This window comes from Ictidomys tridecemlineatus, chromosome 5 (genome assembly GCF_052094955.1).
Source record: "Ictidomys tridecemlineatus isolate mIctTri1 chromosome 5, mIctTri1.hap1, whole genome shotgun sequence".
In the NCBI taxonomy this organism is placed as follows: domain Eukaryota; kingdom Metazoa; phylum Chordata; class Mammalia; order Rodentia; family Sciuridae; genus Ictidomys; species Ictidomys tridecemlineatus.
Genome location: NC_135481.1, coordinates 104110620 through 104137537, shown reverse-complemented (window position 1 = coordinate 104137537; position 26918 = coordinate 104110620).

The window sequence follows — 26918 nt, the reverse complement described above, 5'->3', positions numbered from 1 at the left end:
ATTCTCTTCTTATTCTCTATGTTGGGCATCTTCATTATAATGTGTCTTGGTGTGGATCTCTTGTGATTTTGCACATTCATCATTCTGTTTCATTCTTCAAGTCTTGGAAGTTTTCTAGTATTATTTCATTGAACAGTTGCTCATTTCTTTGATTTGGACCTCTATACCTTCCTGTATCCCAATAACTCTTAAGTTTGGTCTTTTTATATTATCCCATATTTTTTGGATGTTCTGCTCATGGTTTCTTAACAGTCTCGTTGAGCTATCTATTCTTTTCAAGTTGAAGTACTTTGTCTTCGTTGTCTGATGTTATATCTTCTAAGTGTTCTACTCTGCTAGTAATACTCTCATTTGAGTTTTTAATTTGGTTTATTGTTTCCTTCAATTCCAGGATTTCTGGGTTTTTTTTTTTTTAATATCCTCTATCTCTCTGAAAAGTTGATCTTTTGCTTCTTGGAATTGTTTGTGTCATTTCTTGTCAAGGTGATCTTTCATTGTCTGAATTTGCTGTCTAATGTCTTCCTTGAAACTCCAGATCATCTGAAGCATGTATGTCCTGAACTCTTTATCTGACATTCCATCTGCTGCAGATATTACCTCTTCTAAAGTTGAATTGACCTTCATTATTTGTGGCCCTTTCTTTTCTTGTCTTTTCATACTGCTCATGTTTCTTTCCAGCTTTGTGAAACTGTTGTGTTATTGGTTTCCCCCTTATATATTTATATTGCTTTTTTTTAGTTCCAAAGTCCCTCTTTTGTGGAGAAAAAATTGTTACCAGTTTCCAATATCAATAGTACATCATCTAAGCACAAGTTTTCATTATTAATACAATTATACCTAGGCTCTATGTCTACTGATGTTAGTTTCAATCATCATTTAAAAATATAGTCCTTAGTTTCATAAAAGGCCTACCATTTCTAGTTGCATGAAGAAAACTGAATTTCAGGTGTAGGACACTATGTTTAGGGGGAAAAGAGTGAGGGTATGGGGTTGATCTAACTTAGCAACTTTGGAGAGCTCTAACCAATAGACGGGTAATTAATGGAAGAATGTATAGATTCACACTCCTCTCTGTATTTAGAAGATTACCCTACTTATAGATAGTAAAATTTAGGGGGTTGAAAGTGGGATAGAGGGAGGAAGAAGAAGAAAAAGAAGAAGAAGAAGAAGGAGGAGGAGGAGGAGGAGGAGGAGGAGGAGGAGGAGGAGGAGGAGGAGGAGGAGGAGGAGGAAGAGGAGGAGGAGGAGGAGGAGGAGGAGGAGGAGGAGGAGGAGGAGGAGGAGAAGGAGGAGGAGGAGGAGGAGAAAAGAAAAAATTACAAGGAAAGAAAGAAAAAAAGAGGGAGGGAAAAAAGTGAGGAAAGAAAAGAAAAAAAAAAGTCTCTCCGAACCCTAGTCCCCTCCTGCCTCCAGCTTGGCTCCAGTAGTCTGCCTACCGAGCGGGCTGGCAGAGCGGAAGTCTGACTGTGCCTCCTCCCACCTCTGGCTCAGGTGGGCTCTGGTCCGTGAGCAACATATTTTGATACCCATGTACATATAGTGAAATGATAACTACAAGTAGGTAACTTAATTTATCCATCATCATCTCACATATCCAACTTTTTAATTTGGTTTGTAAGAACATTTCAATCTAAGCTCAGAATATATCCAGTATATAATATCATTAACTATATTTATGTTGTATGTTAGATCTCTAGATTTATTTATTCATCCTACATAATACAATTTTGTAGCCACTTTGATGACTTATTCAAGATTGAAAAATATATTTGAATAGCCAATTAAATATTGCTAAAATTTCATTTTTAAATTGGAAAATAAGTGAGAAATTCTCATATGACAAAAAAATAAAACAGTGAAAATGGACATAATAATCAAGCGGAAAGAGGCAAATGACACAGGTCCTGACTCATCATCCATTTTGTACTGTATAAATTTAAGGTGAGCAACATATTTTGATGCTCATGTCACTTTCTCTCCGACACACCCTCTAGAATTTACGCTTCAATTTTGTTCCTGTTCATTTAACTTTTTTGTTGGTTCTACATTTAAGAGACAACATGTTTTTTCCTGTGGCTGGCTTATTTCATTCAACACAATGCTCATTAGTTTCACCCATATTATCACAAATGACATGACTTTCTCTACTAAAAATATGTTTCATATTCTATTTCATATGTGTGTACATTTACGTATAGATATCAGTTTATTGTTGTTCTTTTAATTAATCCTTTATTTTTTTCTCTCAAATCTGCTTGTAACCCAGTAATCGAGCTCATAATTAAGTTGCTGTATTTCTTTGAAATAAACATTTAATTTTACAAAAGATTCTGATTTATAGAGAAGTTGCATAGATAAGTCAGAGGGTTCCCATGTGCCCTATATTGAGGTTCCCCCATTATTCTTATTTGACATTAGTAAGGTACAAATATCATAACTCATTAAACAATATTGATGTCAATTATTCCATTTTTAAATTCTAAAATCTCATTATATATTCTTTTTATATTTTCTAGGACTCTGATAAAATCCATCTTGTTATTTATTTTCCTCAGAATATTAATCATATTACATTAATATTTTTGTCTTAATAACTTTAACAATAATGTTATTTTTGTCAATTTCTCCTGCATTCATCTTTTTCTTTCTGTTCCTACTGTTGATATAGCTGGCAAATTACTTTTTAAAAATCTGCCATCATTTATGAAAAATTGTGGGGATTCTGGAAGATGTGCTTTTACTAACACCAGAGAAAGTTTATCCAGTCCTCTGATAGGAAACTATATTAAACCAAAAGATTATCAAACTGATTTCAATACTCTTTTGGTTTAATAATTTATTAATAATAATTAATAGATAATAATTTATTAATAATAATAAGGCTTGGTTCTGCCTACATACCTTCCCTACTAAGTAGATGCTTTCCACCTGAAAGTTTTGGGTGATAACTAGGGCTATTAGTATTTGGTTGTTTATTGGCTCAAATTTTTGTCTCTTCAACTCTTTGAAATTAAAAATTCTGCTGCTATACTTTCCAATGGCTGTTTAGCTCTTTAATTCCTTGCATGGAAACATAACCTGCAAATAAATATCTTACAGATAGAAAAAAACTCAAAAACCTAAATTATTTCAAATCAACTCACCATGATACAGTCCTTGTAAGTCCTAGTTGTCTTGACAGCACTGAATTTTAATTTAGGCTTCTTCAGAATCATGTAGTCCCTCAAAGCTCTTCCAGCTTGCTTACCTCTTAGCCATAGGTCTCTGTCTAGATTTCCCCAACCCTTGTTTTGCTCCATGAGTTTAACAAAAAATGGCTCACAGATACGTAAGTCTTGGATCCTCCAGTCCTAGTTACCAAGAAAGCTCATTGATGTTCTCAAATTGCTTTCTCTAATTTAATGTGACCTATCTAGTTTCTTGCTTTATCTATCACAAGCTTCTGTATCTTGGCTAAAAGTGCAAGTTCTATGTTCTATTCTTGTACTGTCCATTGATTTTACCCATTTTTAAAGTAAAACAGATGTAGTTGAGTATACAAGTGGTAAATACACAGCTAAATACATTATTACATAAGTATGCACTTGTGTAACTGCCTCAGATTAAAATATTAAGATGTGGAATATGTCTGATCATAGAAGTTCTCTGGAGAATTCTTTCAGTAAATAATATGCTCCATCCTACAGAAAATCATCATACTAACCTCTGTCTTCTTTGACTAATTTTACCTGTTTCTGAATTCCAGAACATGGAATCATACAATATACAATTAGCCTTTGTGTCAACTTTCTTCAAGCAACATATTTTAGATTTGTGCAGACATTTGCTTGAATCATGCTGTTATTTGTAGTGGTATGTAGTTTTTCACTCTATGAATATAGCACTGTTTAATTTATCCATTCTTTCATTGACAGATATTTAATTTATTTCCAATTTGGGATTCTTTATGAATATATTTATCATATATATCATCATACAAGTCTATTTGAGATTGTCATGCACTCATTGTTGATGAATACATACTATCAGTGTTCCTCAGTGTGAGGTGGTATATCCATTCTTGTTGCAGTAAGAAGATACCAAAAAGTTATTTAGAAGTGCCATTTTAAAAAATATTTTTCTGGAAATACTAGTTAATATAATTAGGCAAGGACACTAATATAAATATTGTAGAAGTGAAGACAAAAACCTTCATCATTATAGAAGAAGATGCCTAATTGAAAAACTTCCCAAAACACAGAGATGAACAAAAAACTAAAAAAAAAATTCTCTGCTTAGAATTCAACCATCATTCTAAATAGAAAAATCACAGTATATAAGATGGCTCAAATATGTAACAGTCTTCAAAATTATTCTTTAAAAAACAACAAAGTATTTATACAAAGTAGCTATATTTATAACAAGAAATCTGAAATCCAGATAAAAATGTTATATTGGTTAAAGTATTGCTTAGTTGGTGTAATGTAGTTTGAATTCTGTCTCCCTCCTTGATGTCTTTATTATTGTTTATTAGATATGAGCCAAATAAACACATACTAAGTGTTTATAAGAAAAAGAAAAAAACAAACTGTTAAGAGTCTATATATAAATACACCTAAGAAAGTTAAATTGTGCCTTCAAAACTAAAAATAATACATTTATAATAAAATATACATAATGTCCAGAATATGATGTTTTCAATAATATTTGTCAAAACAAGCTTGTACATTTATTTTCTTTTTCTAATATTCTCAAACCCTGATTAAATCAGCAGTACAGTGCTAGGTACATAGTACACAATTCATAATTGTTGAACTTGAATTTGAATCAGTGTTTAGGCTAATGGTTTGTAACTCTATTATACACTCTTTTCTGGCAACAAAAAGAGATTTTTATTCCAAGTCTATGACCCCTAAAGTTTTCTGGATGGTTGGAGATGAAAGGGAGAAAACATAAACATTTTCTTTGGGCAAGGCTTTCTCAATTTTCTTGTTTTGGGATAATAAAGCATGAGTTTTAATTAAGTTTGTAGGCTTACCATCTGTGAGCATCTGGAGTTTCATTCTGTTGCAATGTCGAAGCAAGTGTACCAATTCCAATTCTGAAAGTATGGAATATGTAGAATAAACAGCAAGGTAAGAGCCAGTAGTTAGTTTTGTCTTTGTGTTTTTTTTTCCACTTGAAGGTCACTTTTTGTGCCATTGTGGAGTCTACTGAAGGGTTGGATTCATCCTTCGAAGTTATTTCTATTCTTTATTGCATGCATCAAAATTTCATATTTTCTTGCCCTTTTTTTCTTTTAAAATATGTTGAACTTCAGATTTTATATTTTTAGCTAATTGTTTGTAAAATACACTTTTTGAAAACATAAGATATAATTTTTGAGTCTATTATCTATCTCACAGATAAGAGAACATTTTGGTTTTACTTAAAGTTAAAATTTAAAAGCTCAGATGACAAAAAAAATTATTCTAAGTTTTGTTATATGTTTCTTATAAAATGAAAGTTTGGAAAATAAAGAAGACTTTATCATATTTTCAAGTCAACAGAATCATTTTGAAGAAATAAATGATGCCTAGTCCTTTAGGAGGTAACAAAACAGGAAAACCATATCAGCTATTACAAAATCATGCAATCATAAATTATGGTATGAGAACACCTTTATTAAAATCTAATCTAATTATCAGTGTTATTTATCATATATCATTGGAACTGTACTCAACTTGACTTTTTAAATAATTATTCTCAAAAATATTGTTCAAATATTCTGTAGTTGGGGACAATACAATATTGTGAAAAAGCATAATACTTACCTAAGCTGCAGTCTCAAAGTCATTTCAATGAGTTCCATGTGTTTTCAGTTTAAAGGTTTTTCTTTCTTCCTTTTATTTATTATTATTATTATTTTTTGTAATGGGGATCAAACCTAGTACATGCTGGGCAAGTGCTCTACCACTTAGGTGCCCTATACCCAGCCTCATTTAATTTTTGTTTTGTTTTGTTTTGTTTTCCTTAACAGTGTCCAAACTAGTAATCTTCTGTAAGTTACAGCATGGATAGTAGCACACACCTGTAACCTCAGTCACTTGGGAGGCTATGGCAGGAGGATCACAAATTCAAGGCTGCATGGACAAATTAGAGAGACCCTATCTCTAAAGTATAAAGGGCTGGGGGTATAGGTTAGTGATAGAGTGCTTGCCCAGCACGTGTGAAATTATGAGATCAATCTTCAGTTCCACAAAAAGTCAGGGGACATTTAACATTTAAAAAATCATAAATCACTTTCTTGAGATTCAAAAAAAAAAGTTTTTATTAAAAGTATATGTTTGGTTATGTACTGCTAAAAACAAACTACTCTCAAACTGCCTGAAGCCCACAGTTATATTTTATATGTCATGCCATCTGATGGGCAGGATTTTGCATAGGAATCAGCTGAGTGATTCGTTCTTTTTGTGTGACATCAGCTGGGCTGTCTGGTGATCATCAGCTAACAGATGGTCTGGTCCAGAGGATCTAAACAGCTTCCCTCACATGTCTTTTGCCTTTGTAATGATGAATAGGAAATAGTCCACCAGCTTGCCCACCCCTGGCTCCTAGAGGCCTGGGTTTCCTCACAGCTTGGCAGCCTCAGGGTACTGGCCACGTGGGATGGCTCAGGACTCCACACAAAAGGCCTGGACAAAAGCTGCCAGGCTGTTGATGACTCAGCCTCAACAGTCTCCAAATGTCACATGAGCTTCATTTTAACGATTTCATCACCGAGACTGGCTCGTATTCAAGAGGAATGGAAATAGAAACTGCCCCCTGAACGTGAGAAGTTACATGGTATTTATGCTTACCTTTAATGCAGCACAGGAAAAAAAATATATACATCTCATGAATGTGCAAATTCATAGATTTTCACATTTAGGTACAGTGAAAAAGGGGCAATCAGATTAAGAAACAGGACATTTCCAGCATCAGAAGTCCCAACTTATTCTCCCCTTTCTAGTTAATGCTTGCTCCATAGGGAAAACTGCTATTCCAACTTCTGAGAGCCTAGCTTGGTTATTGGGCTTTGGATAAGTGAAGCTAGAGATATATCCTTTTTTGGATCTAACTTCTTCTCTTTATCATTTATGTAGAAGAGAATCCATCCATGTTGTTAGATGTAGTTTTCCTGTTTATTTGCATTACAGTTCAGATAATATTGTGAGAACTAGAGAAGAGTTCTATACTTCTTCTCTACCCTCTCAGAATCCGGGATGGTCCTGAGAATTAAATTAATATAAGACAGGATAATAGGAGTAAAGCCTACAAACTTAGTATATTTCATATGACACTGGACCCCTCGAAAGGAAATGAGGTCCCCAAAAAGTGAAAAATCCTAAAATGAGGTTGAACAAAGAGAGGCAGTTGTGGAACTTACATGGGGAGGCTTAAAATTGAGAGATTTTTAAAAAGGTCGGTTTGTAGAGAATAATCTTGGCCATTACTCTCCATCAAAAAATGTTCCTTTCTCCTGGTAAAGCAAAGATATCTTTCAGAAGTGTTTTGTTGTTGTTGTTGTTTGTTTGTTTGTTCATTTTTTTCTTTTTGGGGGGACAATGCTGGGGATTGAACCCAGGGCCTTCTGAATGCTAGGCAAGTACTCTACCAACTGAGCTATACCCTCAGTCTCCCACATAGTTTTTTAGTCACACTAATTTAGAGGGAAAAAAGGAAGGTTGGAATGTGTTTCTTGCCCGTGTTGTTTCTCAAATGTATCTTGATCAAAAAATTCCTGATATTGAGTGGTGCATTTGTTGACTTTTTTCTAAGTAGTCACCCCAATGTGTGTGAAGTGGTATGTGATCGTGGTTTTGATTTACATCTTCATAATGACACTGAGCACGTTTTCATATACCTGTCAGCCATTTTAATCTAATTTCCTTTAGAAATATTTATTAGGTGTTATTTACCATTTTTGACATTGGATTGTTTATTTGTTTATTGGTTTTTGCTATTGAATAGAAGTTCTTTGTGAATTTTGGATATAGACTTATGGACCTCTTATCAGATACGTAATTTTCAAAACATTTTCCCAGTCCATAGTCATTTCATTTTCTTGGTTGTTTCTGCTGTGTCGAAGCTCTGTGCTATCATGTTGCTACATTTATTTATTTTGGTTTATGTGGCCTGAGTTTTGGGTATGATAGCTAAAAATCATTGCCAAGATCAGTGTCCAGGAGCTTTTCTGCCATGTTCTCTTTTAGAAGTGTTATAGATTTTGCTCTTCTGTTTTATGTTTTTTAAAATCCATTTTGAGTTGATTTTTGCTCATGGTGTAAAATAAAGGTCAAGTTTCATTCTTTGTCTATGGAAATCCAATTTTCTCAACATTTATTGAAGAGACTTTAATCTCCCCAATGTAACCTCTTGCTACTCTTCTCAAAAATTAGGTAACATATATGTTTGGATTTATTTCTGGGCTTGCTGATTTGTTCCACTGACTTTCATGTCTACTTTTATTTTTACCAGTATCATGATATTTTTTATTACTATAGCTTATGAGGTACCACTACTTATAATCATTGAACAAATGCCTTGTATGATTATTCAGGAAAGCAGAAGAAAAGAAGGTGTTTGTGCATTGCTTTTTAGGCTAGGGTTGTCCAAGGTTAGAAATTACTAATTGTGAAATTATCTAGACTCTATTTTTCACAAATCTAAAAATATTTTTGTTGTTAAATAATGACTTCATTCAGCTAAGATGACAAAATAATGAAACTTTTCCTTTAAAGATTTCAAGAATAATGTATTATTATAATAATAATGTATTAAATAATAATATAATAATAATAATATATTATTATTTGTAAGTATAATAAATATGACTATGAAGTTTTTCAGGAAAATATAACACTTGAAAACTAAATTCAAGAGTCACTTGTCAGGTATAGAGAAAAATAAATTTTCTTATCCACAAAATGAATCATCATCACCAATTCATCTCAAGCTGAAATCAAGTTTAAATTTGATTTCAAATTTAAATTTGAAGAAATAAAAACTAAATTTGATTTAAAATGTATTCAAACTGAAATCATCATAGCTGAAAGAGAATCACCATGGATTCTCAGGCTTTGACTTGGATCACTTTCTTGCTAAATGGAATGATTTAGGAGTAAACAATGATAAATTACAAAAATGTAAACTTGTTTTCAACTTGAAAGTTAAGATTGAGCATGAAGAAAATAATAGTGTGTTTTACCAGGAGCTACCCATAAATAAAATGATTTAAATAAAGTGATATATTTCTAACATGAATTTTCAAAAAACTGTGATATATATCATCAGTTATTAATTGTTTTCACACCAATATATTCCCACAAACATTGTACAAGAATTGGTAGATGTTTTTCTGCATTCTGCACCTTTCTCCATTTCTTGTTTAAACATTTTAATTGTGAAAGGTTGATAAATTAATTCTTTATTTTTCTATCATTTTTTTAACTAATGGTCATTTCTGTTATACTTAAGGTATATTTATTCATATTAACTCCCTGTGACACATTTCCTAGCTAAAATGCTAAAAGCAAAGAAGACACAATTGATTTCAGTCTTACAAGATAATTCTCATGATTTTTACAAGTACATGATTTTTACATTTGCTAAATGGAAAAACAAAATTTTGCAAAATTAATTCTTCATATCTATATTTATGCCACTTTGAAAAATACATAAAAGTTAAAATTAATCTTAAAAAGGTTTTAGGTACTATATGTGTTGTATGACCAAATTTCCATTTCTGATTTTAATGCCTTTAAAAGGTGTCTTTAAGATGAGCAATTGGGGAGGCTGAGGCAGAAGGACTGAAGGCTCCAGGTCAGCCTTACCAATTTAGCAAGACCTTCAGAAACCTAATGAGACATTGTCTCAAAATTTTAAAAAGGAAGTTCTGGAAATGGCTCAATGGATAAGTGGCCCTGGGTTCAGTCCCTGGTGGAAGGAAGGAAGGAAGGAAGGAAGGAAGGAAGGAAGGAAGGAAGGAAGGAAGGAAGGAAGGAAGGAAGGAAGGAAGGAAGGAAGGAAGGAAGGAAGGAAGGAAGGAAGGAAGGAAGGAAGGAAGGAAGGAGTCTTTAACAAAACAGCTATGTTTGACTTTAATCACTATTTTTAGATTGTATATCTGGTGTTGGGAAGTCCCTGGCCCACTCTTCTAGGTTGGGGTTGTACCAACAGTCCCTGTGGATGTGAGTCCTCATGTGAAAACAAATGTGAATGCTAATCATATCCATCCTATCCTATTTTGCAAGACCCATACACATAGTTTGTGTTTACTCCACTTTTTCGGCACATTTATCTTTTAGTTAAATTTAAATACTAAATTGCAAGGATCACAAGTGATGCAGAAAAAGACAAAACCAGCAAAGTGAGATTTCATGAGCAAAATGGCTGGATTTCAGCCAAGTCAATCCCTCATGGTCTTCTGTGTACAAGAGAAAGGCTGAAGCCAAGTATGAAAATCATTGCCTGTGGTTCATTACCCTCATTGGTCATGTCGTCCTTTTAGGTCCAGTTCTATAGCAAGGCCAGAATTACCGAAATGTCAGATGCAAAGCTGTTTCCATAAACATCATTAAAATATAAAATGTCATTATTAAATACATGTTTCATATAATGAATGCCATCTCATAAACGTTAACACAATCAGAAATCATGAATTCTAAGAGAGCTTAGTGATCCTCAAAGATTTAAGTTTCCTTAGTAGGCTATTATGAATTATAATACATTTCTAGAAGCTACACCTCAGAAAGTTTAACTAAAAATGTACCTCTGTGTGTGGGTGTGTGGGTGTGGGTTTGAATTTCTGAACATATTTGGGGGTTCAGATAAATCAGAGGATTTTGCCAAGTTTTTATTCTTATGTCCTGTCTCCATTAAAAACAAGACCTGTTAGATGGACCAAGGTTTTTTTTTTTTTTTTTTTTTTTTTGCCTCTTAACACAATGATACTTCACAAGTTTTTGTTCACCTTATCTGACTATGCCTGTGGCATTGATAGGTTGGAATTCCAGACTCTGTAAAGCAAAGAATCAGCTTGCATTAGGAATTATTTTGCCAAGATAAATTGCTAGCAATACAAACCTACTGATATAAAGTTGCAACTTTTCATTTCTTGTCATTTATTAAAAATATAAGCCCCTAACACTCTTTCTAGTCACATGATAAATTTGTTTATCATTGAAGACAATACTATACATGGGGAATAGGGTGAAATTTCTGGAATAAGATAAATTATGACCCATATCCATCTCTGAAGCAACTACTTGTCCTTGATAAACTTACTTAGCTTCCTTTTCTTTTTGTTTTTTAGTTTTCTTCATAGGGAACAAGAATAATAAGTACTTTTCGATGGTTCTCAAAATGTTATCGAAAGAAGTGTTGTATAAAACAAAATTTCCTACAAAAATATTTGACTAGCACACCTCTATAACAGACAACTCTGCCAAGTAATTTTTTATCATATTAGCCTAGAAAATACATATTCATTTTTAAAAATTTTGTCTAGCATCACTCCATTGGAAAATTTGTCTTGACCTCCATTCATTTCTAAAATGGACAACTCTTCTCTTCTGAATTTGTGACATTTGTATCTATGAGATCACCTTAAAATTTTATGAAAAGTTTGTCTCTTAACTTTCATTGCCTGTATTACTTCCAATGTTTTAGATGACTGTGACATTGTTCTTACAGGGCTCCTACTAGAGTGTTCAGCTACAGGTTCTTAACAAGTACTTGAAAGAATGAGTAACTGAGACTAGTTCAAATGGCAACATAGTCACCATGAAAAATATGTGACTTTGGAGAGACAGGGAGCAAGGCAGTTTATCACTTGCTCTATAAGGGGCTAGTCAAATGTGGCTACATTTATGTGATTTTAGGGGAAAAATGGTATCATCTAAAAGTGCATTTCCGTTTTGGTAGAAATAGTTTAGTATTCATGCATGCATATATATGTATATATAAACTGACATCATAATATTAACCTAGTTTAATAAATTTTGTATTTTATGAAATTAGTAAGCATTTAGAGTGGGATAATTTTAACAGCTTCTCTTGTTTGTTTTAGTTTAGATTTGTGGTCGATAGAATGCAGTGGACAGTGTACATTTCTCTAATACATTTACTTTGAAGAAATTGTGGTACTACCCTGTCATAGAAGAGAAAGAGTTTGTACCACGGATTATTACATGTCAATGGGAAGTTTTGTCTTAAAGTTATTGGTAGGTAAAAATTTGGACTTCTCTGCAATTAGATGTAGCTGGTGACTAAGAGCAAATCAGTGATGAAGTTATGGTTCACACTTCTAGGCCAGACTCACAAAACAATCTACTCTGTGATGTTTGCTTTCTCTTGATCTGCCACCAGCAGATAGACAAGGACCCATGATATCATTTTGTGCAAAAATGCCCAGGAGACCAGTGATTGAAATGAAGGGGCTTCAAGTTATACCAGCTAGCTGACCTTAACTAAACTTGTGGTATCTTATTTAATGAACAATTTTAACTGATTTTGAAAAAAAAATTATTACATGCATTTTTATTGTAAGAATGTTTTAAACACATACTAAAACAAGAGATTTGGCAAGGAATCCGAATACTAACACCTACTGACAACAATTGGCGTTATGTCACATTTGCATTATGATTCTCTCTGCACATATTCATTGAGTTTTTAATTTTTAATTTTGAAGGTAAGTTATAGCAATCATGACACATTTTTCCTAAAACACTTTAGAAAGCATCTTTTAACATGTAAAAAAAAAGATTACCAAGGTTTTCTATTGTTATGTAATACCTAGTTCACACCGAAAGTCTCTAGTTATTGTAACAGTTGCACTTTATACCTGCTTTCTATAAACTGGAATACTCATCAAAGTCCAGGCACTACATCTAGTTGTTATGTCATTTGTTCAGAAGAGTACTGCTTCCTCTATTTATTTATTATTAGGCTTTTTGTTTATGTGTATATTCATTTCCTATTGCCACTATAACAAATTACCAGAAACTTCAAGGCTTAAAGAAATACAAACATATGATTTTATAATTCTGGAATTCAGAAGCCCAAAATGAGTCATAAAAGGAAAACATAAATTAGTATAATAAAAAATAAGTATAATAAAAATAAATTTATTTTTATTATACTTATTTTTAATCTAACATTTTCATAAAGCTGTATGTAAACAAGTTTTATTGAGGCTTATTGTGTCATCTTTCAATTAAATAATTTCATCAATAAAGACCAACAGATCAATGTTAACATATCTGTAGATCAATGTTAACATATCTAGGTGTGGATCAATACTAAAATTGTTATATTCTTGTTTTCCCTTGGTATTTTCAGTTTTCCTGGGCCTAAATTTTTCAAAGAATATCTACATTATTTTCTCTACATCTTTATTTTCTATTCATTTAAAATTATTTTATTAATTTTATCGATGTGATAAAGACATATATTAAAATATTTACTGCTTCTACAATGCACTCTTAATTTTAATTCTGTAGAAATAAATTTTATTTAAACATGTTGGCAAAAAAATGTCATTAAAACTGGTTCCTCCTTCAGAGGGTTAATGATAGAATCTGTTCTTTACCTCTTCTACATGTAGACGTAAATATAGTTGGTTGGCTCCAGCTATATTTCTGTAAACTCTGCTTCTGTGGGCACATCACCTTCTTCTCTACTGGATTCTTTTTATAAGGACACATGAGATTACATTTATGATCCACTCAGGTAAATCAGAATAATCTCCCCACCTCAGGATCCTTAAACATATCTGCAAAGTCCCTTTTGTTGTAGAAGGAAATGTTCACAGGTTCTGAGGACTAGATTCTGTGAGTGTGTGTGTGTGTGTGTGTGTGTGTGTGTGTGTGTGTGTGTGTGGTGCTGGGGACTGAACCCTGAGGACTAGGTTCTTGATGGACCATTTTTCAACCTGCCTTGGTATGTGTGTGATACAGATCCTTTGAAGAATCCATACCCCTGGTGCTAAACATTGCCACTCAGTCTGGATTACCTGTTAGTTCTCTGTGGTGCTGCTTCTTGTAAATTGTACATTTCTTACAGATTTGGTCTCAAGACTTGAGGAAATCTAGACTGAACACTTTAGGCAAAAATGATTTATAGGAAATTCTGTGACCTTCAAGTTACATTATTTTTTTTCTCCCCCCCTTATTGTGAATTAAACATACCTTCTTTGAAGGTCTTGTAAAACTGGCTGAGAATCCGTCTGTTCCTGAACTTTTCTTAATAGGTAGGATTTGGATGGTGTGTTCTATTTCATTGCTTGAAATTGATCTGTTTAAATTGTTTGTTATCTTGATTCAGATTAGGTAGGTAATGTTTCTCTAGAAATTTGTTGATGTCTTCGAGATTTTCTATTTTATTGGAGTATAAATTTTCAAAATTGTTTCTAATTATCTTCTGTATTTCAATAGTGTCTATTGTGATATTTCCTTTTTCCACTATGAATTTTAGTAATTTGAATTTTCTTTCCTTTCATTAGTGTGACTAAGGATTTATCATTTTTATTTTTTTTTCAAAATATGATTTTTATTTTTTCAATTTTTTGAATTATTTCTTTTATTTCATCTTCATTGATTTCAGCTCTGATGTTAATTATTTCCTGTCTTCTACTGCTTTTGCTGTTGCTTTGTTTTCCTTTTTTCTAAGGCTTATTGATGTAATGCTAGTCATTTGTTCGTCAACTTTATATTTTTTTAATAAATGAGCTCTGTGCAATGACTTTCCTCTTAGTACTGCCTTCATATTGTTCCAGAGATTTTGATATGTTCTATCAGTGTTTTCATTTACCTCTAATTATTTTTTTATTTCCTTCCTGATTTATTCAGCTATCTATTATTATTTACTCTCCAGACATTAAAATAGCTTCTATTTTTTACTCTATCTTTAATCTCTAATTTCATTCCATTATTTTTTTATAAAAGACAGGGTACAGTCTTTTTTGTTTTTATTTGGTAAGAGTTGTTTTTTGACATAAGATATGGTTTATTTTAGAGAAGGATTCATGTGCTGTGGAGAAAAAAGTGTATTTGCTCCTTGATGTATGAAATATTCTAGCTGGGCGTGGTGGTGCACACCAGTAATCCCAGCAGCTCAGGAGGCTGAGGTAGGAGGATCTCAAGTTCAAAGCCAGCCTTAGCAAAAGTGAAGAAGTAAGCAACTCAGTCTCTAAATAAAATACAAAATTGGGGTGGGGATATGCCTCACTGATTGAGTGACCTTGCATTCAATCCTTGGTATCCCCCCCCAAATAAATAAACAAATAGAAGGAAACATTCTATGTGTGTCTGTTATGTCTGAATTACTGATTGCATTATTTAGTTTTATAGTTTCTTTGTTTAGTTTTTGTTTGTAGGGTCCATCAAGTAGTTAGAAAGGTGTGTTAAATACACCCATTATTATTGTGCTGGGGTCTATTTGATTCTTGAATTTGAGAAGAGTTTGTTTGTTGAATGTAGATACTCCATTGTTTCAGACATAAATATTTATGATTGGTATGTCTTGTTGGTATATTCTTCCCTTAGCGGTATGAAATGTCCTTCTTTGTCCCTTCTGATTAACTCTGGATTGAAGTCTACTTTATCTAATATGAGGATAGGATTCCCTGCTTGTTTATGCAGTCTGTGTGAGTATTATGTTTTTCCCATCCTTTCACCTTCAGTCTGTGGATGTGTTTGCCTATGAAGTGAATCTCTTCGAGACAGCATACATTAGGTCTTGTTTTTTTAAAATATGATCTGCCAGTGTGTGTCTTTTGATTGATGAGTTTAGGCTATTAACTTTCAAGATTATTATTGACATGTGACTTGTATTCCCAGTCATTTTGGTTTATTTCTAGTTTTGAATTTTATTTAGTTTCTCTTTTGATGACTATTCCTTTAGTATTGTTCCTCCCTTTGTTTGTTTTCAATTTTTTTTTCTCATTTCATCTTCTTGGAATATTTTTTGAGGGAGAATATTCTGTAGTGTGGGCTTTCTAATTGTGAATTCTTTTAACTCTGTTTATCATGGAAGGTTTTTATTTCATCTTCAGATCTGAAGCTTAATTTTGCTGGTTATAGAATTCTTGTATGGCATCCATTTTCTTTCAGAGTTTGGTATATGTTATTCCAGGACCTCCAAGTTTTGAAGGTCTGGGTTGGGAAATAAGCTGAGGTCTGAATTGGTTTTCCCCTATATGTAATCTGATAATTTTCTCTTGCATTATCTTCTTCAATGCCATCCATTTACCTTCAAATGCCATGATTTTTTTTAATGCTGAGCAATATTCCATTGTGTATAAATGCCACATTTTTTTATCCATTCATTCACTGAAGGACATCTAGGTTGGCTGGACAGTTTAGCTATTGTGGATTGTGCTGCTATAAACATTGATGTGGATGTGTCCCTGTAGTATGTTGTTTAAGTTTAGTATGTTGTTGTGAAGTTAGCCAATCCCCCCCCCCAAAGAAAACAAATGCAGAATGTTATATCTGATATAAGGGGGATGACTCATAGTGGAGTAGAGAGGGAGAGCATGGGAGGATTAGATTAATTCTAGATAGGGAAGAGAGGTAGGAGGGAAAAGGAGGGGGAAGGGGATTAGCAAGGATTGTGGAATGTTATGGTCATCATTATACAAAGTACATGTATGAAGACTTGAATTGGGTGTCAACATACCTTATTTACAAACAGAGATATGAAAAACTGGTATATATGTGTATTAAGAATTGTAATGCAAAAGTACATGTATAATGGCATAAATTGGCATGAACATACTTTATATACAGAGATATGAAAAATTGTGCTCTATATGTGTAATAAGGATTGTAATGTATCCTACTGTTGTCATGTATTTAAAAATAATAATAAAATCAATAAAAATGATCTTCAAAGTAAAAAAAAATGTCTTGCAGTCTTTAAAATTTGATTCATATTCTGTATGTTAGGCATTTTCATTATACTGTGACTTGGTGTGGGTCTGTTGGAATTTTTTCATTTGGGGTCCTGTAAACCTCTTGTGTTTGATTTTTTCATTTTATTCTTTAGGTTTGGGCAATTTTCTGACATTATTTCATTGAAAATATTGTGCATTCCTTTGATTTGTATCTTCATTCCTTCATCTATTCCAATAAATCTTAAATTTGGTCTTTTCATTTTATCCCATAATTCTTAGATGTTCTGTTCATGGTTTCTTAACATCTTCTCTCCATGGTCAACTCTATTTTCAAGATCATGTATTCTATCTTCATTTCCTGAGGTTCTATCTTCCAAGTTGCCTAGTCTCTTGGTGATACTTTCTATTGAACTTTATGTTTGGTTATTATATCCTTCATTTCCAGGATTTCTGCTTTTCCCCCCAGAACCTCCACCTCTTTATTGAATTGACCTTTCACTTCCTATATCTTCAAGTTACATTTTGTTGAAGGATAGCTATTGTCAAATTCTTCCATTACCATTGATATTAATTTTGGTGACACTGACAAGGTGATGGTCACCATGTATCCCCATTTATCCAATAGCAGTTGAATAATCTATGGAGTTATGTTTTGAAACTATGACTATCTTTTTCTCTAGTATTTTATGTAAGATTTTTAGCTACCATTGATGATCATATTCATTTTACCTTCTTTTCATTTCTAACCTCTGAAAACTTTGCCAATCCTGTATTTCTTTAATTAAAAATTAAAGTTCAGTTAATTAATAATTCAGTTCAATGAGAATAATTCAATCTTTCTTTTATAGGAGATGGCCTCTTTTGAAGGATATATTTAGCATATTCTCTTAGCATGTGGAGAAGTAGAGAGGAGGACTTGGGCTCCTCTCCAAGGCCAATATAGGTAGCGGTGTGTCAGCCCTTCACTTTTCCCTAGCCTGTGGTATTCAAAGCATTGTGCTTTTTCTCAGTCACTTGGAGAACTTGTTGAAACCTGCTTTATTGGATTATACCCACATAGTCCTGAGAATTTTCATTTTAACACATTCCCAATAATGCTTTGGCAACCCTGAAGAATACAGTTTCCCATTGATTGCTGTAGCATCTTTTTTCTGGGATCATCTTTCGAGCATTAATTTTGTTTAAATGTAATAGAATAACAAGGAAGAAAAATGTTAATGACTTTAGAGCTCTCACTACAAGTATCTTGTTTTAAGAAGCTTGGAAACAATGACCATTTCTTGTATCTTACAACAGTTTCAAAAAACAATCTATTGGATCAGACCCATAAGCCGTAATGACATCACAGTCAAATCAGAATTAGTCTTCTGTTCTTTGAATTATAGTCTGAGTTTCCCACACTCTGAAAATTGGAATTTTTCACTATCATGGTTTACATTGGCTCACATCGACCTACCTAGATAGGGAAGGTGCTTCAGTGGGCTTAGCAGACTTGTTTTTCTCAAAGGGTCTGCTTATGTTCAGATGGAGCTCACTGTGAGAATGTGTTCATAATTCCCTTCTATTTGATTCTGATTCTCAAAAAAATTAGAAACATTTTGTTAATTGGGAACTGATCAAAATTACTCTGAGAATTTTATTTGAGTGAAATTTGGTGTCTTTTTCATGGTGTCCATCTCTAAAATCTCTTCCACTGTGGATGGTTAACCACTCTGTCACCAAGAGTAAGTGGAAATATGGTAGCAATGGTGTGGAAGATGCTGAGCATCTGCTTTCTTTCTTCATTTCTACTTATGACCATAAAGAGAAAACTTGTTAGGGTCAGGAATTCAGGGTAGACAAGAGGAACTTCCTGACTAAGATGTATAACCAAGGCAAGCTCTCTAATTTTATTTTCTGAATATAATCATCGGGTTTGATAGTCAGATATTTAAAGACACAAACAAGATGGAGAAAAAGATTAATTCCTTTTAATTCAAACATTTCAGTGTTTTTCCATACAAGAAAATTATCCACTAGAGTGAATTATTGCTGAATTTTGTTTCGTTTTGGTTCTTCCCCCGCCCCCTAGTTTCAAGATATTTGTGTTAATGGATGTTAAGTGCAGAAACTGCTTTATCTTGGGAAGGAGATAGTTCTCTTGGAGACAGGAAGGCAGTATTCTTCAGTTCTCAGCTTAACAGGTCTTCTGTCACCAGCTTGAGTCCTGGCAGATTCTACCCCAGTAGTGGAGAACCTCATCATTCAACACTCCTCTTTCTCCTGAAAAGGCTGAGGATCTGGAGAATATGAGTTTGAAGCTAGGAGATGGCCTCTTTTGAAGGATATACCTTAGCATATTCCCTTAGCATGTAGAGAAGTAGGGAAGGTGACCTGAACTCCTATCCAAGGCCAATATAGGTAGGAGTGTGGCAGCCCTTCACTTTACTCTAGTCTGTGGTCCTCCAAATATTATGCTACTCAGAATCACTTGGGGAACTTGTTGAAACCTGCTTTATTAGTTTGTACCCACAGGGTCATGAGAATTTGCATTTTAATACATTCCCAACGATGTTCTGCCAACCCTGAAGAACACAGTTTCCCAAAGATTGCTATAGCATCTTTTTCTGTCAGAGACTCAGCTTTTACTCTTATACTAAATAGGCTCCCTGGACAAACAGATGGGAACATTGACCTCTTTCAAAACAGCATCTGAGAACACATAATGTGATGACCTGTTTCAGAAGGAGTCTTCAATTCTCCTTCCCTGTGACTTCAAAAAGGAATCATGTCATTACTCAAAGAACCCTGGCAGATGTACCTAAGAATTCTCCTACACTGCATTGGAATACTAAATAAAGATTAATTATTTGTTCCTGAATAATTTTCTCCTAATGCCATAGTCACTCCGTGGATCAGGGATAGTGCTTCCTTATCTCAGACTTGATTCCCTAAGGCTAACATCTGCAAAGTGGGCATTCAGCTCCTACTCAGTGACTACCTGAATTTAATTGTAGTTCAGGACACCAAAATAGGTCCAAGCAGCTAATATAGAAGGGAATAGATACACCACCTGTATATCCTGTAGTCCTAGATTGGCTTGTGAATTTCTGTGCAATATAGTTGGCTGCAGTCAAAATTTTGTGAAGAATCAAACTCACAATAATATACCACCTCTTTCAAGCCAGTTTCTATTATTTCATTGAAACTACATACTCTTGGAACTCAGAGTGTTAAGATATGGATAATGGCACCAAAAAGAAAGAAATAGCCTCTTGCCATTACAATCTATGCAATTAGTTGAGGGAGGCAAATATTACATAGGAATAACACAAGTTATGGATAACTGCACTGTTAAAAGTAAAATGAAGAAGGAACAGAGGCAAAAAATACCTTAGGGTAAGTTCTCTGAGGAGCTGATATTAGAGCAGTGTACATTCCATTTATTAATCACCCATCCCACAGATACCAGTTGAATCCCCATTCTCAGTCCTTCTAAAGCAGTACTACCAAAAAGAACTTTCTACAATGATAGAAATGACCTGCAATTCCTGCACCATCTACTATGCAGACTATGTGCATTTACTGAGCCCTCAAAATACTATTAGTGTGACTAAGGGATTCTTTTTATTTGTAAATAATTTTTTAAGGTCACATGTGCTTAGTGATTACCATATTGGACAGTCTTTGCAGCCTTTATGGTAACTCAAGAGAAATATATTATTTTGTACGGAAACGATGTCAAGTCTCAGGGACAATTGAGATTCTGCAAAGTTTGAACAACAGATGGAGACCTGATAAGGCAAAAAGCCAAACATGTTGTTCATACCCAGCACATTTCCAACTATACTTCTCATAACCTTCTGTTTCCTAGCTGTGCTGTTCACTTTTTGTTTGAATCTCTCCAATATATTTCTGCCAAGATCACTGCTTTTTTTTTTTGCCAATATGTCTGTCTCTCCAATTTTCTTGCCCCAGAATGTTTTTTTTTTCATTTGCTTTACTTAGTTACACATGATAGTACAGTGATCTTGACATATCATACATTTAAATCATATGGGATATTTTATTTTCTTTTTGTTTTTTACCATTTTTTCCCCTCAATGTATGTTGAATCAATATCTTCTTATTGTCTCTGAAAATATGAACAGTGCTGAACTGGCTTTCTTTATGACAAAGTATTTTTTAATATGTTGTCATATATTTTCTTAAATTTATTTATATACTAATTTTTTTGGAATATCTACTCATATCAATACTTTTGGTGAAATATTGTTCATAATAACAAAACTTTATATAAGTAATCTTTAGAGATCCCATATCTATTATACAAATAATCCATTGAGGTTTCTACGGTAACTCAGCTAACATCACATAGTATGAATTAATTTATTGTGTGTATCTATCATAACAATGTAAATTTATTTAGGAAAAAACTTTGTACACCTATATCTTCCCATTGCCTGCACAATGTCTCTCCTAAAGTAAATGCTAAATAAATATAATTGTGTAAATAAATGATTTTTGTGCTTCTTTAGCACAAAGTACCATCAATTGTGTTTTGTAATTCTCTTTTTGAAAATAATATGTATTCTAAACTTCCTCCTGCCTATCAACAGTTCTATATAAAAGATTTATTGTATTAATCAGGATACCACTGACCTGAGGTCATTCTCTCTATTTGATTTCTTACCTTACAAACTGCAACCTAACTTAGCACATGATCAAACAGGAAAACTTACTTAAGAGTGTAATAACCAGGTATTTTTCACCCAATCACTACCAGCCACGTTGCAGCCAATAACAGGTTGTGAACTGAGCAGGCCACTAACCAGATATTTTTTGGAATATCTACTCATATCAAATAGCACTATCCGCATAGAGTTCTCAGAAACTTTTCTAGCTTTCAGTACTGGCTGATTCATGAGCCTTTCTCTGCTCAAATAGAATCTACTAAATTTATCTGAATTTCGTCTTTTAACATTAGTACAAATCTCCTTTTCTAGTAATAGAACAGTAGTGGTGTATCACTCACACAATTAGTTATTCATTCACATTTCTTTGATGCACCTCAGAGCCTCGGATTGCCGGTCACATTGGAACCATGATGGAAGAGGAGGGAACATAGAATGTGAGATTATGATACTTGCTGCTATAAGTGCCATGCACATGACATTTTAGCAAATTGAGTTTGAATCCAAATACAATTAGTAATTTGGGGCATATTCAGAGGTTTTCAAAAGGGGAAATCTATCAGAATAAACTTGATTGCACTTACTTCATGGATACAAAAAAAAATAACAAAACTGAGAGATAACTTTCTACTTACTTTGCAGGTTTGGTGCATGAGCAGTTATAGTGCTATTATCCAAATCCTGGATATCCTGATATACCTGTCTCCATACATTAAATCCAGAAACACAAATCAAGTCCTTTTTCTGAACGTTAAAATTTGCTATAATTTTGCAACAATGACTCATTCAAGCATGGGTAAGATAGATCATGCAGAAGTGATCATACATCTTAGGAAAGCAAAGCAAAGGGGAGGATGGAAATTCTCCCTGAGCTGGGCCCTTGTGATCCATCATTAACATGGACAGAGAGGAGACGGCCCTTTAATAGAAACTGGCTAATTTCTTTAGAAATATCTCATTAGACCCACCCTTCCTGAGCTGTTTCTCCATTAAAATGTGATAAATGAATTCTGCCATTGCCAATTCCAGACTGTCCTTCTTTCCTTAATGAAATGAAGACGTGTCATGCTGGCAAGCACTCTGGACGGAGATAATCATTCATGGGAAGGTAGAGGTTTAGCAGTTACCCAGCCCATCACTGCCCCACAGTCCCTGGAGATGGGACCTTCAGAAGCCAACAATGTTTGTGAATAGATTTATTTTCATCTTGCTCAGGGGGAAAATAACCCTATGGGTTTGAATACTCTTTCTTTTAACTTCTTCCTCCTTGAACTTATTTTTCTTCTCAGATGAGCTTTGACACACTGGTTCATCAATTTTAAATATAAATCAGTTTGGTTAAAATTAATATTGTTTTAAGTTGAAATAATTTTAAAGAATGTGCCTTTAGATGGTGCTACATTTTATATAATAATTTTCCCTTTCAAATATTAGTTTTGAGACTTGATAGACAAAGTCTCATTCACTGGGCATTCATTTTCTGAAGTCTGATTCTGCTCCCTTGCTTTAACCATCTTTTACTGGTACTTTTCCTTTCATTCAAAATTACATTATTGGGAAAAGTTAAGAAGCTTGTTCTTACATTTTGAAGTCTATATATCCTTTTATGGTGTACCTCTTTTCTCAAATTGTCCACAATGGAATGTACTATTATAAAAAGATCTGAAACTTTCCCATACTAAAATGTCAACGGATATAATCTCAAAATTACGTCCATGAAAGGAAGTTTCCATATGCTAGACAGACAGCCTTTGATTTTAATTTTTCCTAAAGTAAAATTACACAAACGCACATAGCACACACCCTTCTAGGAAACGTTTTGTTGATTTGGGTTACTTTGTAGGATCTCCCAAGCAGACACCTTACCTTACCTTACTAAATCATAACTTTTATCAGTCCAACTATACATGTCTTAGTTGATACAATAATATTAAGATGTATAGGTGTTAGAAGAGCCCTAGGATTAAAAGAAAAACTCCAAATTTTAGAGAATTTACCATCAAGAAAAAGTACACATTTTCCAAATTATAGATGGTTGCCTTTATATGCCAATTATTTACATATGTATTCTCCATCTTTGTAGGCATTTTGTTTTTATGAATGAGAAGACAGTACAAATTAATTTTTGATATGGGGACTGAATTAGTTGATTTTCTGTATCTATCACAAAATATCTAAAACCAATACCCAAAAACAAATGAGATTTTTTTTTTTTGGCTTACAGTTTTGCAAGTTATATCAAGAAGCCTCTTTTTTTCTACCTGTGGTGAGGGTAACCCCAGCTTTCTCACAACATAACAAAGGCAGTGCAAGTCAGGAAGGCAAAGAGATTTAAGGAACAGTCTTTGTTACATGTCATTCTCATTGGAATCAACCATTGTGAATTCCATTGATCTCTTCCACATGTGATGAGGGCTTCCTTTTCTGAAAAAGTCCCATTTCTTACAATTACCCATGCGCTAACCGATTGGGCCACTGGAGCTCCAAACTTTTTTTTTTTTTTTTTGAGAGAGAGAGAATTTTTTAATATTTATTTTTTAGTTTTCGGTGAACACAACATCTTTTATTTTATTTTTATGTGGTCCTGAGGATCGAACCCAGCACCCCAGGCATGCCAGGCAAGCACGCTACCGCTTGAGCCACATCCCCAGCACGCTGTAAGTCCCATTTTTTACAGGTTCCACTTTCTGACACCACCACACTGGTGACCAACCTACAGCACATGGATTTGCGGGGAACACATTCCAACCATGCCAAGACCATAACAAGAACTAAGCTGCAGTCCTAGGTGTTGAATTAATAATATTATGTATATGTATACCAGAATTTTAGATCCATTGAAATTTTTACTCTTTATACCTGATCTTAGAAGTAGGTAGAGATTGTTATTTTCAGAATAAATACTCAGAAAGTAAGAAACAGAGTGGCCAACTCCTCAGCCTACTGAGAATTAGCAGAGAGAGATGAGACTTCAAACCATTTTCTCAGCTTCATTGGGAGTATCAAAAAGTACAGTGATTAAAAAAAAAGTAGGTCTTGATGTCTCTGTATGTTATTTAAAAATCTAACAACACTAAATTATTCTAAAAATAAGTACATTTGGTTTAAAAATTAAGAGGCTAGATGAAAACTGATAGCAAAATAAATGAGCAATTTTATAAATCATTTCTGATGCTTTATTTATAAAAAGTAAACACATACTCCAAATTCTTTCTATATGGATAATCAAAAGACTGCATGATCTGAGGTCATCATTTTTCTTGCTACTGGATACTTAGTAACAGTAATCATTATGATCAATACTATGAACAATGTTAGAAATCTGAAATTATTTAGCAATCAATTCTAACCTGTCAATATGCTACATGCATAATCTCTTTTTGTTCTCATAATTCTATGAACAAACTTGCCCAAAGTCTCACACAACTCCACTTTGGAAAAACCCGATTTCAGGTCTCTCGACCTCCTGAAATTGAGCTCTGAATCACTTGACATATGTGTGTGAAATTTTTCTTCTACCTGGTAATGCACTGCTTCATTTATATTTCATTGTTAACCTTCAGTGTGAGGATCCTGGATCCTTCCAGTTATTCTCTATTAACAAGGAGACTCCATCTAAATATTTCCTAGCAAGGGAGTACCATTTAAGTCAAAATATATCTGAGAATTTGAAAGACTCTTTTGGTAGCACTTTGTTCTTTAAAACCTCAAGTGTCGATGAGTGCATTTGCCAACCTCCACAGCTGGCTTAGCTGGGAATTGATAACTGGAGCTGCAAGACAACCATCTCTGCTCGGGTTTTGTGCAGGAGGGCAGCATCTGCTGGCTGATCGGCATGTCTGCACACACAGAAAAGGAAAAAGGAAAAGGCCCGTTTTTTTTTTTTTTTAAAGATAGGCAACCTAGAAAAAGATAAATGAAAAGGCCCAAGTACAGAAGGCAGCTACAAAGATTAGAATGTGTAGAGCCAACTAAAAATCCCCCATATATTGTGTAAAAACTGCTTTGCATGGAAATAGCCATAATCCATGCTCTCTAGAAAATGAGCACCATTGATTGCCGGCTGAGTGTTTGAGATTTAGTAGTGCCAAAGGAGCAGTGAATCAGGTCCAGATGTCTGCATGTCGCTATGATGCCCATATCTTTTACGAAATATGGAAAAGACATTTTTGTCTGCTTCTAAAAGGAGGGGCCTGGGGATCGCAGGCTTCCCCAGTGCATCTGTTTCAGTTACACCCAAACAGAACTATCAGGATCTGGAGTCCCCTTTACTTTTTCCCTTCCCTCAGGTACCTGTGACAGGTTTGAGCATGCTCACATTTTACCCAACAAAATACTTCCTCCATTTTACTTGTCTCTAAATGACCCTTCCCTTTGACTTCTACATTAAATCCTGAGACTTGGATCTCCTCCTAGAAGCTCCTTTGCCTCTTAGCAGATATGCCCTACAGAAGCATCTCTGGGTCATAGTAGGATTCCTGCCTGCTTTTACCCTTACTAGTTCTTCCATGCACAGAGATTAGGGGCCCTGGGTTCCAACCCAGATTCTACCATTTTTCTTCTCCAAGTTACCTCATTTATTAAGTGCTTCCATTTCAGCTCACTTTTATATTTTATAGTCCTTATCACAACGTGTCAGCTCATTTCAGTTTGTCTTCCCTACAGGAATGTCATGAATCTGACATTTTATGTTTTCTTCTCCACGTATTCCTGTGTGTGTTGGGCACACACTAGGCTCCATAAATATCTGTAGAAACCAAATTTAAATTATACATAATTGACAATTCATCAGATACTATATTTTCTCTGCCCTCTACGTTCTTCGTTTCAAACTGGGTCTACTCTTTCACAGATGATTGGGAAGAATGAATACATGTTAGCAATTTTTACTTATCACACAGCATAAAATAACCACTTGGTGAATAGAAGTTATATTTGTGGAATAATCTTTAACTTCTTTCGAATCATTATCGCAATATCAGAATCTGGCTTCTGCATGAAATACTCTCAATACAGTGCAAGAAGAGAGAGCAATTAACATTTAATGACAACAAACACAGATACATTTCTTCTCATTTAAACTTTACAACTATACCATAGGGAAAATGATTTCATCCAAGTTTAAAGATTTAAGAAGAGAAACACTGAAGTTCAGAAAAATAATTTGTAGCTGATCACGAATAAAAAAGTAATGATTCCAGAATTTAACTGTAACTTGGAGTGTTAGATTTGGAAGTACTCATCCTGTCTCTGTTGTAGTTTATTTCCTGCCCTGGGTGAGAGAAAGAGACTTCTTTATTTATAAGCTATCAGAGTTATTTTGGGGTGATACTATTTTAACTTGC